Consider the following 13,748-nt stretch of genomic DNA (forward strand, 5'->3'; position numbering starts at 1 on the left):
TTAAGATTGTAGGTTCTTTTTCAACAATAAATATTTTGAAGTTCTAAAGATGTATTTTTGTATAAATCTGACATCTGGAAAGAAGTCATATATAAATAGAAACAAAACCAGAGTAGCTAAGATGTATTAATGGGTTGTAGGGGAGGTGGGGCTAGAGGGCAATTAAGAAAGAAGCAGCCAAAGCTGCATCATAAGGCTATCTAAGGAATCAAGATTTCACTCTCGTTTCACTCAAAAGACATTGGTGGACTTGAGCAAAGAAGACATTGACTTGTTTTATAAAAATCATATGGTTGCTATGTGGATGCTGTGGGGTGACAAGGGCAGGTCAGGGAGGCCATTGAAAAGGCAGGTGAAGGTCCTCAAGTAAGAGATAATGGGAGGTTGGGGTTAGTAGATGCAAACTATTACATATAGAATGGACAAGCAACAAGGTCCTACTGTGTAGCTCAGGGGACTATATTCAATATCCTGGAATTAAACCATAATGAAAAAGAATATAAAAATGAACGTATATATGTGTATAACTGAGTCACTTGGCTGTACATCAGAAGTTAACACAGTGTATAAGTCAATTGCATGCATGCTCAGTCACTAAGTCCTATCTCTTTGCTACCCTGTGGACTGTAGCCCACCAGGCTCCTTTGTCCATGGGATTTCCAAGGCAAGAATACTGGAGTGGGTTGCCATTTCCTTCTCCAGGGGATCTTCCCAACCCAGGGATTGAAACTTCATCTCCTGTGTCTCCTGCATTGGTAGGCAGATTCTTTATCACAGAGCCACCTGGGAAGCCCTATAAATCAACTATACTTCAATTAAGAAATGATATCTGGAAGTTAGTCATGAGTTGTAGAACAAATCATTTGGCTTTAATAATAATTCAAATATATTGAACTATATATACACTTTAAAAGGGTGAGTTGTATGGCATGTGACTATCTCAAACTATTAATAAAAATAAAAGTTCAAATGCTAAAAGTAAGGTTAATAATAACCCTTTAATAAATAAATAATGATTACTTCCTCAGTGCAGCTGTCCCTGACACTGCCTTTCCCTCCCCCTTCCCTACCAGCAGATAAAACCAATCCCTTCCCAGTGTTCGTGAAGCACTTTGCAGGTGCCTCTCTTGGGAACTTATCAGTTGAGTCATGATTAATGATAAGTTTACTTGCATGTCTCCATGTAATTTACAAGTTATTATAACACAAAGATGTGTCTTATCTGTCTGGGTCTCCTCAACACTTAGTTGTGGACCTGATTTATAACAGGTGCTCAATAAATATCTTAAAGTAATAAATGTGTGGATAAATGAATGAATAAATGTAGTGGCACTGTGTTCAGTATTCTACAAACATGATCCCATAGCTGATTTTAATCCACATACTGTGTAGACTGTCCCAGATTATTGTGGCAAGTCTTTTATTAATTTATTGATTTAATTAATGCAGAATGAGAAGGTGGCAATATAAAGCAGTTGGATATGTATGTTTCCTAAAGATATCATTTTGTCTGAGGGATAATTTTGTAAGCTGAATTTTAAATCTCTGATTTATGGGGTAATAAAAATGCTGTATATAAAGTTATGGATCACCAAAGCAGAACATACTCATCTAACTAGCTGCTATCCCATTGCCAGCAATCATTCTGGAATCCTAAAATGCATCCCTGTGTCACATCCTTGTGAAACCCAAGGTGGACTCTCAGGTGAATGGGTAGCCCAGTGTTGGAAGTGAGACTCAAACCCAGAATTCTCAAAATCTCCAACTGTCTTCAGTCATTTTTAGAAATGGGGATGCTGGCCAAATTCATGCCTTGTTGTAATTCTGATCATTCTTGACAGTATTTAAAAAATAAAACTTTTTATAGTGTAAAACTCCCTATCTCCACTTCTCAACAATAAAAGGGAAAAAAAATCTCATGGGTTGGATTTAAGCAATTCTAGATGAGAGTGGGGTTCCCCAGACATGTGTTCTTATGCAAACCACTTCACAGTGCTGAGATTCATTGCTTCACCTGCAAGGTGAGAATAGTAATGGCTACCTTATAAATTTCAGAGAGGGTTAAAAAAATATATAGAAAATACTTTGGCTATTGCCTGGCTCTTGAGAGAGAGCTAGTGAATGTCCATCTTCCTGCCCTGCTCTCAACACTGCACATCATGGAAATCTCTCCACACACCTCCAAGCGTAAGCATTCCCTGTGTCCTCAGTTGCATCTTACTCTTGAGCCTGAGAGACAGTGTGGGTTAATGAAAAGGCAATGGACTAGAAGTGGTAACGTTTGACTTGTAGTTCTAACTCTGCTGCTAACCAGTTCTGAAACATTGAATAATTCACTTTGTAAAAGTGAAAGTCGCTCAGATGTGTCCAACTCTTTGTGACCCCATGGACTATACAGTCCATGGAATTCTCCAGGCCAGAATACTGGAGTGGGTAGCCATTCCCTTCAGGGGATCTTCCCGAACCAAAGATCAAATTGGGGTTTCCTGCATTGCAGGTGGATTCTTTACTAGCTGACCCACCAGGGAAGCCCAAGAATACAGGAGTGGGTAGCCTATCCCTTCTCCAGTGGATCTTCCCAACCCAGGAATCGAACCGGGGTCTCCTGCATTGCAGGTGGATTCTTTACCAGCTGAGCTACCAGGGAAGCCCAATTCACTATAAATTTATTTCCTCATTTGTTAAAAAAAAAAAAAGTGTATTGGTGATGGATGGAAAGTAAATTTTTGATGCTGAGCTCCTTGTAGGGTCTATGGAAGTAGAAATGCAGTATTGTATATATGAAACTTATATGATGTTATAGCTCAGTGTTACCTCAATTTAAAAATTATTTTTAAAATAAGTTTATGGGGCTGAATTAATTCTAAGGCCTCCTCCTTGATCTTAATAAGTGTGCATTTATGACTACAGTGTCTAACAGAACTAGGCAGCAAAATTTCACTGGAAGTTGTTGGCCATTCCTTTGCTGATCTTCACTGAGAAAATTCCTTAAGAAACTAAACAAAGCAAAACAGAAACAACAGAAAATTATTTTTTTGCCTTATTGATCATTAAATTTTGTGGTTCAGCTAAGTAGGTTTCCCTTTGCCTAAGTATACCTACAGGCACAGACATATTTATTAACAATTTGAAGTCACACTAAGATTGGATTAGGACTGGCTTATTATTATGCTTGGTTTCACAGTTGCTGACACTAAGTAAGCAGGATTGATGACATCTAAGGGCAGGGTGAGTCCTTGAAATCCAGTTGTGATTCATTCAGATGCCATGTCAGTGTGCTGATAATGGCAGGGAGAAAATTAAAATCAGGAATTTATTCATACTTTAGTTACCCATGGAATTTTTTTTTTCTTTCTTAATATATTGTGGCTGTAAAACTTGTGGAGAAAATAAAATCCTGCTTTTATTTTTAATTTTTCTTCTTTTTTATTGAGGAGTAGTTGATTCATAAAATCCTGCTTTAAAAAATTACTAGAATTAGAATCAGTAAGTTGAATGCAGGAAGTTATTGAAAATAAGGTCAACACATAAGAATTAATTATATTTCTGTATTTCAGATACAAACCAACTGGAAAATGAAAAAATTCAAAAGATATTATTTGGATAACATGAAATCAGCAGTCCCCAACCTTTTTGTCATCAGGAACTGGTTTTGTGGAAGACAGGTTTTCACAGACAGGGCGGAAAATGTTTCAGTGGATTGGTACCAGTCTGTGGCCCAGGGGTTGGGGACCCTTACATTAAATGACATCGGATGTCTAGAAATAAATCTAGCAAAAGATGTACAAATATTTTTAAGGGATTTTAGAGAAGACCTAACAAAGTAGAGGGATACATTCACAGGCAGATAAGTAGGTAAAAGGAACACAAAGAGAAGCTCCAGACAAAGACCCACACATACATTACCATAACATATTACAAATGTAAATACTGTATATAGTGCAGAAATTTTCAATAACTGTCACTGAACCAAATGGCTATACATATGGAACAACTAAATTTTGACTTCTCCACCTCACCCAATACATAGATATCAGTTCCAGTTAAAATATGTATCTAATTGTTAAGGATAAAGTATGAAAAAAAATGAGAAAGACTAGAGATCTCTTCAAGAAAGTTGGAGATACCAAGGGAACATTTCATGCAAAGTTGAGCACAATAAAGGACAGAAGCGGCAAGGACCTAACAGAAGCAGAAGAGATGAAGAAGAGATGGCAAGAATACACAGAAGAACTTTACAAAAAGATCTTAATGACCCAGATAACCACGATGGTGTGATCACTCATCTAGAGCCAGACATCCTGGAGTGTAAAGTTAAGTGAGCCTTAGAAAGCATTACTACAAACAAAGCTAATAGAGGTAATGAAATTCCAACTGAGCTAGAAGATAACTGTTAAAATGGTGCACTCAATACGTCAGCAAATTTGGAAAACTTAACAGTGGCCACAGGACTGGAAAAGGTCAATTTTCATTCCAGTCCTAAAGTAAGGCAATGCCAAATAATGTTCAAACTACCATACAATTGCTCTCATGTCACATTCTAGCAAGGTAATGCTCAAAATCCTTCAAGCTAGGCTTCAGCAGTATGTGAACTGAGACCTTCCAGAGGTACAAGCTGGGTCTGGAAAATTGTGTCAGAGATCCAATTGTCAACATCTGTTGAATCATAGAGAAAGCAAGGGAATTCCAGAAAAACATCTACTTTTGCCTCATTGTGCTAAAGCCTTTGACTGTGTGGATCACAACAAACTGTGGAAATGTTTAAAATAGATGGGAATACTGGATAACCTTACCTGTCTCCTGAGAAATCTGTATGCAGATCAAGAAGCTGCAGTTAGAACGTTACATCGAACAGCGGACTGGTTCAAAATTGGGAAAGGAGTATGTCAAGGCTGATGTACAATCCAAATACATACAATAATATAAGAATGGATAAGTTACTTGTGTGATAATATTATAGTATATTATTCAATAATGAAAATAAACTACTGCTCTGTGCAACAGTATGGATGAATCTTATAAACATAAGTTAAATCCCAACACTTAGGAGTACATGAAGTTTAAGAGAGACTGAACTAATCCATGTAGTTAGACTAGTGCCTGCCTTTAGGAAGAAGAGATAGGTGATGACCTTGAGGAGAAAAGAAAGGAGCTTCTAGGGTGTTGATAGCATAATACTTCCTGATCTTGGTGGTAGTTGTCTGGATGCATTTGCTCTGTAGAAGTTAATCAAAATGTCCACATGTGATTTGCCTACTTTTCTTGATCTATGTTATGTTTCCACTAAAAGTATATTTAAACTACTGGAAAAAGACCGCTTTTTTCAGGGAAGCTCACATAATAACTTACCAAAGCAATTTATGGTTGAAAAGAATCTTGGAGATTATCTAGTCCAGGGATCAGAAAACTATAGCTCTGTTTCTATACAAAACATTTGCTAAGAATGGTTTTTTTTTATATTTTACAGATTGTAAAAGAAGAAAGAAGAGGAGGAGGAGGAGGAGGAATGAAATGTGCAACAGAGACCAAGTATGGCTTTCAGAGTCTAAAATATTTACTGTCTGTCCCTTTAGGGAAAAAAGTGACTGCACCACCTCTGGTTCAACACCTTTCTGTTGTACAGATGATGAAACTGAGGTCACACAAAAAAATGACATGTCCAAAATCATCCAGCAAGTTGGTAGGAAAATCAAGACTAGAAGTTATTATTATTTTATTATTATTATTGGATTACATGGTACTTACTAATGTGCTTAATCTTTATCTTCAACCCAGACCTCTCACTAGACCTAGCTACCCAACTTCACAAGCAACTTAAACTCAACTTAGCATCTTCCTTATCTATACTTCCCCTACCACCAGCCTTCTCTTCATCCTTTATTCCTATCTTCACATCCACCTCCCTATCCAGTCACCATCCAGGAACCAATGGGGTGTTTTAAACAACTCTTTCATGTTCCATAGCCCCAATTTAATTGATCGCTAAATTTAATTAATCACTGAATTGTCAGTCCTATGTGTTAATATACCTCAAAACCACCCTCTTCTCTATTCCAACCACTACTGCCTTTGATTAGAACTTTATCTTCTCTTTTCAGAACAATTGATTAGTCTTTACATTGGTTTTCCTGTCTTATTTTCTTTCAGTTTATCCACAACCAGGATAATCTTCTTAAAGAGGAGATTTGGTAACCTATTTGTCTGTTTAAGCAATGGATTTTAATGGTGGATTAATATCAAGATCTCCCTCCTATTTTTTGATTTAAGCCAGAATTAAGCTTCAAGATCATGAAGGATCATTTCAGTATATATAATGGCACCCAGCATTGTTCCTCTTGGTGGTTAAGTTTGAAGTATTTCACTCCTATCAGTTTCTGGAAGTATGTCCTTCCATACTCATTTATTCATTCATTCTATTCAAAAACATGTACTGAGCAAGGTATTATGATCCTTTCTGACCAGGGGCCAGAAAATGATGTGCATGAAAAGACTGTCCATGCCCACTCGTTTACATATGGTCCATGACTGCTTTCACTCCATCTCAGTGTGTGAAAATCAGTTCACTTTCCATCACTTAAAGGAATTCAGTACCATAGTGATTAGCCACATGTGGCTATTTAAATTAATGAAAATGAAAGAAAACTAAGAGTTCAGTGCCTTGGTTATAATAGCCACATTTCAAGTGTTCAGTCACCATGTTGGAGGGTGAGTATCATATTGGCTTTACAGCTGTAGAAATTTCCATCATCCCAGCAAGTTCTTTTGGATGGCACTGCTGGTAACTATGGAAGAAGAGTTGTGCTCCTTAACATGACACATAACTTCTTTTAGGGTCTGATCCTGCCTTGTTCTTCAGTCATCTCCTGTCACTCCCCTCTAGAGCTCTACATTTCAGTGATAGTGAAGTGTTTATAATTTCCAGAACATAATGCTGTTTATGTCACCCTACCTTTGATCATGTAATATTGTTATCCAGTCCAAGATGTCTCTCCTCACCACATGTCAGGCCAATAAATCAGAGATGAGGTGTTGAGTCAAAGAATAGGAGTTTATTTAGAAAACCAGCAGACAGAGAAGATGGCAGACTAATGTCTCAAAATGACCATCTTGTTGGGGTCTGGATGCCAGGTTCTTTTATAGAACAGAGAGGCGGGGAAGTGAGTAAGTAAAAAGCCATTAATCTTGCACATATCTCCTGGAATAACCAGCCTTGGGAAGGGATGTGTTAATTTCTTCTTCCTGGAGCAATCCACAGGTGGACATGGTCTAGAACAAAGGCATTTTGGTTTAACATTCAGACAGTGGAGTAGAGTTCCCTGAGGCAGGCCATTATGTCTGGACAGTATTGTTTTAGTGAACAAAAGCAATGGGAAGCAAAGTTAAAGTAAAAGAAACAGACCCAATATGGAGTTAGATTTTGTTCTTCCCTGTAACAATATCCTCTGCCCAGAAAGCCGTCACCTATGATAAACCTCTATTCTTTCAAAATGGAACTCCATGTTACCTCTTCTAGGAAACCTTTCTTACACCTTACCCTTCAGTCCTCTCTCAGTAGTTTCAACACCTTAGACATATTTTTGTTGGTGCATAATATTGCACTGAAATTTGTTTTTATCTTTTTTATCCTGTGGACTATGAAAAAATCCTTAAGAGTAAGGCCCATGTCTGGTTCAGGAGTCAGTAAACTTTTTCTGTAAAGGGCTAGATACCAAATATGTTTGACTTTGAAAGTCATGTTGCATCGAGTGTGATTATTTTACTCTGAAGTTATCATGTGGAAGCAGTTACTGACCAAATGTAAATGAGTGGCCATGGTCAGCTTTATCCAAAGCACATCATTTTCTGACCTCTGGTCAGGAATGATCATAATACCTTGCCAGTACACATTTTTTTAGTAGAATGACTGAACTAGTGAATGAATGAATATGAAAGAACAAATTATTACAGTGGTGGAATGCTTAAAACTCTACACCACAAGAAACAATGCTGGGTGCTGTTATGGTAATTATTGAGATTAATTTTTCTGATCTTGAAATTTAATCCTGGTTTAAGTAAAAATGGGGGTGGTGAGACCTTGTTGTTTAATTCACTGTTAAGCACGTATATGACCCCATGACAAATTTGATTTTTCAAATCTTTGATAACTATTTAAATATTACTGGCCTTCTTTGTAACCTTATGCAATTTATTTTAAGCATTTTTAAAAGGGGACAGAGAAGTGAAAGGCCTCTGCCTGTCTCTGGGTACCGCGTTCCTGGAGCGCACAGAGGGAGGGACTGTCTAGACTGGAAGGGATGGCGGTGCAGCTGTAGTTGGGGAGTCCCAACTCAGCCAGAGGAGCCCCCTGTGGTGCCGGAGCAATTACCAAACTAAGAAGCTGCCTGCTGGAATCCTCCCCACCAAAGAATGCTTGGCGGCTGTCTGGGTGTCTGTCTGGATCCAGATCCTCCAGGGATGGGAAAACCTGCCATCCCAAACACTTTCCCCTTCGTTTGCCACAGAGTGAGCTAATGGGACCAGGGCTCTACCTGAAGGCTCTTTTTAGCTCCATTGTGTGTCTGAGCCAGCGGGTGGGTGGAGAAGAGGGAGAAGCTGTGGAGCCTCAGGGTTGTGTACATTGGCCAGAGCTAAATGTGCATTGATGAATACCAGGGTAAGAAGTTGTGGCCTGAGACTCTATGCCTGAGTGGATGCTAATTATATTTTTTCTCACACCCTGCCTCGGGCCAGAGCTCAGCCTGCCAAACCTAAGTGTGGGCTGGAGAACCTTTTTCTTGTTATTGTTTTCAAAAGCCTTTGCATGTTCAAATCCTTTATGACACAATCGAATGCACATTGGGTGAATTAAATCAACAAGGGACTGGCCAGGGATGAATCTCCAGAAATTCAGTTACCCGATCCCCTTTGACCAAGAAGGCTTAAATTGCTGCTCAGAGAAGACAGACCCCCAAGCTCTCAAGTCTACATATGCCCAACCCATCAAGTTATCCAGGCCATGCTTGTGGATTGTGTTAAGAATCAGGCTGAACTGGGTTTAAATTCAAGCTCCGCCATTTGCCAGAGATGTGACCCTTAAAACGATGACCTAATCTCTGTGAACTAGTGTCCTCATGGGTAAAATGAGTGTTATAATACTTGCCTCATTTACCAAAGACACAGGAGAGCAGAGGTGACACATGCCAGGTGTAGTGTAGGTTCTTAAATGTTTTATGTTGGGATCTTCAGTTTTTGCTAATGGAGGCCCATGGCTTTCTGTTGGGCGGGTACAATGCAGGAACCTCTCATCCTTGTCCTCAGAGCATCAGACCTGCAGTGGGGCCATCTCATAGTAAACACACAGTAGCTACTTGATCAAGATTGCTTTCAGTTCAGTTCAGTCACTCAGTCGTGTCCAACTCTTTGTAACCCCCTGGATTGCAACACACCAGGCTTCCCTGTCCATCACCAACTCCCGGAGCTTGCTCAAACTCATGTCCATTGGGTTGGTGATGCCAACCATCTCATCCTCTGTCGTCCCCTTCTCCTCTTGGACCAAGAAAGGAGCCTTGTAACCAAACAGACCCTCCTTGTATCATTTGTCCTTACTTACCACATATTATTTATTCATATTCTGCTACTGGCCATTTTTATCATGTAGGTTATCTTCCTTGCCTCTCACCTCTCCTCACCAGTTCTGGAGACATGCAGGTCTCTTTCAAGCAGAGTGGCTTTGAGTGCATGTTAATATATTCACAGTTTGGTTAATTTCTTCACCAAGGTAACTGCTTCTTATCACATTCAGTGACATCATAAGATATCTGGACTCTTGATTAGGCCAGGAGACTTCCAAGTTAAAAACATTTTTAAGGATTCTGTGAGTTTTCTTCCTTGTGCTTGAAGGAGATTGAAATACTTAGGTGAATTACTGGGTTCCAGGAGCATCTCCCAAGGTTGGGTTTAAAGGTGAAATTGTAGAAGTGTTTAACCATTTATTCAGCAAAAAAGTTACTGAAATGTAAACCCACACAGCCCGCTAGAATGCAGGCACTCCAAGGACAAGATTTGTGTGGTTCATTCATTGCTGTGTCTCCACTGCTTTGAACAGTGACCAGCTCAAGGAATTTTTGGTGAACCAATAAATGAGATCCCTGGGGTTCTTATTTATTTATGTAGCCATGGGGCTACAGATGTACAAATAACTATGAAAAAAATGGAAGCATGGAAGAAGGAAGATATTAGACAGCATGAGGGGGTCACAAAAACCTCCATAAAGAAAGTGACTCTTGAGCTGAGGCTTGAAGAAAGCTCAAGAATTTTCAAATGGATAAATGATGGAATTTCAGAGAGAGAAGCTAGTGGGAACAAAGGAGACACAGAAGTAAGATAGCATGGTATATTCCAGGAATTATAAATAGTGGTGGCTAGGGAGTGTAGGAAATAATTGGGCAAAATGTCAGAAATCAGATCATGGATAATAACTCTCTGTGACCTGCTAAAGAGTCTAGACTTCATCCTTTGGGCAATAGGTGAGCCACTACAGAGATGTGAGTAGGAAAGTGGCAGGAGAGGTTTAGAGAGGTCTCTTTGGAGGACAGATTTGAGAGGGTAAGATCGAGGCAGGAAGACATAGGTCATTGTAGTGGCTTAGTGAGTGGGAAAGGAGAGGTGTGTAAGGCAGGGCAGTGCAGTGGAATGGTGAACAGGTGGTCTTGATATATTTTTAAGAAGTAAAATTTATATAACTTGGGTATAAAAGAGAGTGAAGGGCCAAGAGTTTCTCTTAGGTTATTGATTTGAGCATCTAGATCAATGGGAAGGAAGGGGTTTGCTGATGAGAAGATGAGGAGATTAATTTCCCATGTCTGCAGAACATCTAACTGTAGATGTTCAAGAAGCACTTGAGTACTCAAGTCCATAATTGGAGAGAGCTCGGGATGGAGGTGTGACTGGGAAGAGATCAGCATGGTAGTGACATTACATGGCTCACCATGGAGAATGGGAAGCAAAAGGGCCTGTGAACAGAACCCCAGGAAACACCAAGATTTAAGTGACAGGCACAGAGAAAAGAAGGACCAGGAAAGAGGAATACCATAAACCAAGGAGAGGAGGTTTTGAGAATGTGTAAGCCCTCATCAGTGCCAAGTGAATATAGAGATCATTGGATTAGGAACCAGTTGAAGGTAACAGGTGGTAAAACAAGGGACACCAGACAGGGTCCAGTGGGTCACAAAGGAAATGAATGGTTTTAAAATGAAGGCAGCAGGTATAGACTCTTTGTTGTAGATATTCAGTTGGCAACTGTGAAAGCAGAAGATAGAATGGGACTTAGAGAAATACATAACCTTGAGAATTTTTTGTTTGCTTTTTGTTGTTTTTCATTAAAGGTGGAGCATACCTGTGGGAAGGGAAAATAATTAGGAGAGATAGAGAGTAAAGATATAGGCAAGAGAATTTTTAAAAGTTCTTTTTAATGGAAACAAGTTATAGGATTTAGTTTAAAGAGAGAGGGATTAGTCTTGGAAAGAAGGAGGATCTGAGGGCATGATGAAGGCAAGATACGTAGCCTAATGGGATTTGAAGCAACTAGATTTGTTGCCTTAGAGTAGATGGCTTTTCTGACACTATTCAGAAAAAAAAAAGAGAAAATGTCTTAGGAACCACAGATTCATGAATGTCTCTTCATCCTCTTCCTTCTTCAGCCTAGAGATGCCAGCAGAAAGCATGGGCTTTGGAACTCGACCCCTTGGGTTTACAAGATGGTTATACTATTTACTGCCCATGCAACCTTGGGGAACTTTCTTCACTTCTGTGTACCACAGGTTGTTTCATCTGAAAAGGGGATATAATAAGCAACACTAATTACTGTATAGAGTTGAAGTGAAGTGTTAGTCACTCAGTCACGTCCAACTCTTTTCGACCCCATGGACTGTAGCCCACTAGGCTCCTCTGTCCATGGGATTCTCCAGGCAAGAATATGGGAGTGAGTTGCCATGCCCTCCTCCAGGGATCTTCCTGACCCAGGGACCAAACCCAGGTCTCCTGCATTGTAGGCAAATTCTTTACTGTCTGAGCCCTGGTGGCTAACATATAGAGTTGGGTGAGGGATAAATAATATACAGGTAAAACACTCAGATCAGTGCTTGGTAATTGTGGGCACAAAATAAATGCTAGCCCTTATGATCTGGGGAACGCTAGTAGGCTCGCCAGGCATGGAAAGCAAGCACAACTCAGGGAGGAAGACACCAAGATTTATAATATAGAAAGGAAACTTCTATAAAGCAAAGTCACTGTTAAGTGAACAGAAGTCTAACTTGAATCGTAAAAACAGAAAGTTGCAGCCTCTCAATCAATTCCAATTCTTGAGTCAGTTTACAGAGATCCTTGAATGGTGGGGGTGGGAGGGACACTGGGTCCCAATGAGGAAGAACCACAGGACACCACCCAAAATTTTGCTGTTAATCTTATCCCAGTTTTTCTTAAAGGGACCTACAGCTTTTTACCACGGTAACTACACCAGGGAAAATGAAATATTCAGAGGACTTAGGGACTATTGGATACTGATTGATTCCAAGCTGACACTAATTCCAAGAGACCCAAAAGGTTACTGTGGTCCACCACTCAGAGTAGGGGCTTATGGAGGCTAGGTGGTTAATGGAATCTTAGCTCATGTCTACAGCGCTTGGGTCCCTGAACGCAGCCTGTGGTTATTTCTTCAGTTCTGGATACATAATAGTAATAGACATGCTCAGCAGCTGGCAGAATCCCAACCCCTACCCTGGTTCCCTGGCCTGTGGAGTGAGGCTGTTATCATGAGAAAGGCTAGGTGAAAGCTGCTCATACTGATTCTATCAAGGATAGTCGTGGTTTAGTTGCCAAGTCTTGTCAACTCTTGCTACACCATGGACTGTAGCCCTGCCAAGCTCTTGTGTCCGTGGGCTTTCCCAGACCAGAATACTGGAGTGGGTTGTCTTTTCCTTCTCCACTACCAAGGATAACTGTAAACCAAAAGCAGTACGGTATTCTTGGAGGGTTTCCAGAGATGAGTGCCACCAACAAGGACCAGAAAGATGCAGAGGCTGTGAGCCTCAGCACATCCCCATTTGACTTGCCCATTTTGTCTCTGCAGAAGACAGATGGATCTTGGTGAATGTGGATAATAGTGCAAGCTTAACCAGGTGCTGACTCCAGTTATAGCTACTGAATCAAATGTGTTGTCATCACTTGAGCAAGTAACACACCTCCTGGCCCCTGGTGTGTGGCTGTCGACCTGCAGGTGCCTTTGTGTCTGCCCTCTCCACAGACATGCCAGAATCCCAGAATCAGTGTGCTTTCAGCTGATAAGCCCCACAGCACACCTTCACTGTCCTACGTCAGGGCTTCAGCGGCTCCCCAGCTCTGTGTTTTATGTAGTTTGCCTTTTCCTTCCACAAGGTATCATTACCTGGATGACATTATGCTGATTGGACTTGGCAGACAAGAAGTAGCAACTACTGCAGACTTATTAGTAAGAAATGTATATGTCAGAGGATGGTAAATAAATCAAACTAAAATTCAGGGGCTTTCTATCTCTGTGAAACTCCTAGGGATCCGGTTGTATGAAGCATGTCAAGGTGAAAGATAAGTTGCCATGTGGCCCCTCCCACAACCAAGAAAGACGCACAATGCCTAGAAGGCCTTTTTAGATTTTGGAGGCAACGTATTCCTCCAGCCCCATGGTTGAGTGAATTGAAAAGTTGCTTGTTTTGAGTGGGGCCCAAACAAGAGAAGGC

At 40.2% G+C, this 13,748-nt stretch overlaps 1 long non-coding RNA gene across 1 annotated transcript in view; it reads left to right on the plus strand.

Annotated features, from left to right (window-relative positions):
- The window catches only part of LOC133247813 (uncharacterized), a 47,496-nt gene that overhangs the window by 11,313 nt on the left and 22,435 nt on the right, over positions 1-13,748 (plus strand). Inside the window, exon 2 of the long non-coding RNA XR_009736513.1 lies at positions 5,468-5,529. This is a non-coding gene — a long non-coding RNA (uncharacterized LOC133247813). The remainder of the gene's footprint in view (positions 1-5,467; positions 5,530-13,748) is intronic.

The sequence above is a fragment of the Bos javanicus genome, chromosome 5 (assembly GCF_032452875.1).
Source record: "Bos javanicus breed banteng chromosome 5, ARS-OSU_banteng_1.0, whole genome shotgun sequence".
NCBI lineage: Eukaryota > Metazoa > Chordata > Mammalia > Artiodactyla > Bovidae > Bos > Bos javanicus.